This window comes from Corvus brachyrhynchos, unplaced genomic scaffold (genome assembly GCF_000691975.1).
Source record: "Corvus brachyrhynchos isolate BGI_N302 unplaced genomic scaffold, ASM69197v1 scaffold961, whole genome shotgun sequence".
Classification (NCBI taxonomy): domain Eukaryota; kingdom Metazoa; phylum Chordata; class Aves; order Passeriformes; family Corvidae; genus Corvus; species Corvus brachyrhynchos.
Window position 1 is genome coordinate 447,341 of NW_008236008.1, and position 3,760 is coordinate 451,100.

The 3,760-nt window shown below is 47.0% G+C and overlaps 1 long non-coding RNA gene across 2 annotated transcripts; it reads left to right on the forward strand.

Annotated features, from left to right (window-relative positions):
- Positions 1–123: 123 nt before the first annotated feature.
- LOC108445918 lies at positions 124–3,297 on the forward strand. 2 transcript variants are annotated; one of them, XR_001860950.1, is made up of 4 exons: positions 124–199; positions 1,506–1,616; positions 2,437–2,542; positions 2,952–3,297. It is a non-coding gene; the product is annotated as an uncharacterized LOC108445918 (long non-coding RNA). The 2 variants fall into 2 exon arrangements; XR_001860948.1 differs by having other exon boundaries at positions 135–226.
- Positions 3,298–3,760: the final 463 nt, after the last annotated feature.

Here is a 3,760-nt window from a genome sequence, read left to right on the forward strand (position 1 = left end):
GGTGTGGGGACCCGGCCCGCGTTTGCGGGGGCCCCTTTTGCGGCGGATCCCGGGATGGCGAGGGGCGCCCCGGGCGGTGCCTGGGAGGGGGGAATGCCCGGGCGTGGGGCGTGCCCGTGCCGCTCCGTGGCTTGGGAGCAGTTCCGCCGTGCCCGGCCTCGGGCGTGGGAGCGCCAGCAGCGGCCGCCGAGTCTGGTGGGTACAAATTGAAAAAGGGGAAATTTAGGTTAGATATTGGAAAGAAATTCTTTACTGTGAGGGTGGTGCGGCCTTTGGAACAGGGAGGCTGTGGTGTGTAAAGCCAGGCTGGATAAGGCCTTGCTGGTCTAGCGGGCGGTGTCCCTGCCCGTGGCAGGAAAGGGGTTGGGACTGGATGATCGCTGAGGTCCGTTCCAGACTCTTAACATTCTGTGATTCCGTGATCCCGCCGTGTGGATCCGCAGCGATCCGCGTGATTCCGTCAGAGCCGCCCGACCTCCGCCGTCCTCCTTGGAGCAGGTTCTGGCAGTCCAGGCACATGCTCGTCTAAACAGTAGAGTGATTTCTGGCCTTCTCAGAGGAATTAGAAATGCTCCCAGGCGGTTAATTTGAGAAATCCCGACGTAGCAGGTCAAAGCAATGGCTGTAATCTCAGGAATTGCAGGGATGGTTTGCTGGTGCTTTTCTAAACAGCCAAAGCCATCACGTGAAAGAGGAGTGATTGTCACGCTGTTGTAACTGTGCCTGTGTGTCCCCTGGATGTTGGGGTGGCACAGTTCAGGCTGACACTCCAGCCACACAGGCTTCCCAGGAGAGCGGGTGCCATGGGAGAGTGAGATGGACTTAATTAGTGTGTGCCACGTGGTGGTTACTTCGAGCTGTCACTTGGCTCATCAAGTCATAAAACAAATGACAGATTGGACATTCAAAGACACTTGGTTTTGCTGAGAGATCGTTTTCATCAGCAAATGCCTGTCATAATTCAAAAGATAAATTACCTTCTTTTTCCTTTAGGGAATTGGGCAAGGGCTGTGAGGTGACCCAGACTATGCCCCTTTTCAGGTTATAGGCACAGATCCGAACTGGTGGGGTCTGGCAGGGACAGGGCCCCAGGGGTATCAGCAGCCTCTGTGGTAATGCTCTCCTGCCAGGACTGCAGTGTGAGTGCTGACCTCAGTTCAACTGGTGCTAAAACATCAGTGAGTTCCCCAGAGTGTCGCACGTGAACTGGGGTTAAAGGCTGTACCCTGCCAGGGTGCTCCTCTGCCCAGCCTGGCTGCTCATTAGGAGCACTGTACTCATCCTGCAATCAGTCATTTCTCACACTGGAGCTTGCTTTAAGAAAATGGTCATGCCTCTACTTAACCTTGATCTCGGCTGATGCTCTGTCCCAGGTAATTACAAAGAGAGCATGAGGCTGGTGTTTCTTGGACTGGCTTACTGTCCCCAAAGAAGTGTTAATGCTTTTTGCTACTGGCTCAGCAGTGAAGCTCTGTGAATCAAACATCTTCTTTTCATTGTTTTAGGCAGAAAGTGAAGCTCAAGATGCGTTTGTTACCGGCTTTGGGAATCCTCCGTCTGGACTCTGCCATGCTTTGCAAGCGGAAAGATGCCACGTGAATTCTGGAGCTACAGAAGTAAATATTTCTTACTGTATTTTAAGATGTTGAGGGAAACCCCATGAAATCCAGATGAAGAGTTCTGAAGCTGTGTAATGGCTTGAAAATTCCCTTACAGATGAAAAAAGGAGGAATATGATTGTATTTGGGGTCAAAAGATTGAAATTCTAACAAAAGGTATTATGGCAGCTATAAAATCTCCCAAGATCTGCTCCCCAGAAGAAAGCAGGTGCAATCCAAGGATCCCAAAGGAGTCAGAAGGGAGAGGTTTGTACCAGAGAACCTAGTTTTTAACTGGGGAAACATGACTTCTGATTTGAAGAATTCATGGATGTTAGTTGAAAGGAAGAGAATTAAGTGAAGAACAGTATGTTCAGATCACAAATCATGCTGGCACCTAACCTGTGTCAGTCTTGCAATATATTCCAAAGGGAGAGGTGACTGTGGTAGTGAGCTTGACCTCTAGAAAGATACTTGGCATCTGGGGGTTGAATGTAAGAGAGGGACCTGCATTTTTGTGCCCAAACAGAGCTGTTTTTCTCTGATTCTTGGCTATACTCAATCTGTTTTGTGCTTAACAGTTAAAACCAAGGCTCTGGTTCAGCTTATGGAAGTACAGCTCTTGAGACAAGCCTAACCAATTCCCTTGTATTTAGTACCTGGAAAAAGCTGTCTTACATAGGCAGGAAACTGCTGGCATAGTGATGATGACCCTTTGCCGTTTACCCAACTGAATGTTGTGATGAGCAGTGTTGTATATCTGATGTGCCAGCTAATCAGTAGGGGTTTCCCGTTTGATTTGCTCCTGTCATTTCTGATTTTATTTATTCCTTTCAAGGTTCTGTGACATCAGATGACCACCTCCACCATCTTCCAGCCTTGTGCGTGCACATAGAGCCAGCCGGAGAGTCCACCCACTTCTAGAAGTGCAGGTGTTTAAGGAGGTCAGTTGCTTTTTTACTGTCACAGTACTGAGGCTCCTGCAGGCTGTACTGCCATCCAGGGAGAGCCTGTACTGGCCATGTTGACCACTGTCCTGTCCTTATGGGACTGATACAAGTCTTCCAGTTTTCAAGAGATCATGGAAGAAACTGGGGAGAGGCAAGGATAAGTGCTCTTTTTGCAGAAAATCCCTTTATGTTGCTTCTCAAAAATAGAGATTTATAAAGGAATTCTGTTTCAGTCTACTCTTAAAGAGTAATTTTGCTGGCACAATGATGAGACTTTTGCCGTTTACCCATCTGAATGTTTTTGATGTGTATCTCGAGATCTGAAATGCCAGTGAGGGTAGTACCTTTGTCTAAGATTGATTAAGGATACAGGAAACTAACTTATTATTGTTATTGTTCTTAGCTTGAAAACAGCAGCCTGGAATACGGAGTTCTAATGCACTTGGAAATGCTTACATTGCCCTTCCTGCTCTTCAGAAATACTGCTTGGTTCCATAGTACGCCAGGGGAGTAGCTGTTCACTGAAAATGAATAATCCTGGAATGAAGTTCAGGGTAGACTGTCACTCTAGAAAGAGAAAGAGGCCTTATGGGCATTCTTAGAACTTAGTATGAATATTTGAGTGTATCAAATAAATGGATCAAAAGTGAATAAAGCAAAGATTAAAATGTGGGAAAACTTGTGTTGTCTAAATGAGTGTTTACAGTGTTAGTAGAGGGTATGAATAAAATCTTGGCTTTCTGTTTTCAGTGACTTATTTTTTTGTTGAGGCTCTGGGAGCAGTAGCACTGTGATCTTGCTGGATGACATCCTGGGTAGGAGGAATACAAGCCTTAAGTATTCAGCTTGTCCAGATTTGACAGGAAGTCTACAGTTTTACTGCTGCTTTTCTATTTATGTGTATCTCTTGGATGTGAGACTTGCTGAGGATTGTCTAGTGCTATATCCTTACTAGGAAGATGAAATACAGGAAAGCCCATAGCTGGGGAAGCATGCTGTGCTTCAAACACCTCATGGCCTACCACTTACAGTGAGGTAGAGTTGAATTCATTGAGCTACCTGCCTACCAGGTTGTCTAATACTATTTTTTCACTTACCTGTAGCACTTGGCTATTCCTTGCAGTCTATACAAAATAATGTGGAAACACTGGGGTTTTGGGTATTTTTGTGGCTGGGGGGAGGAAGGCTTGTGGGGGGGGGGGGGGGGGCACG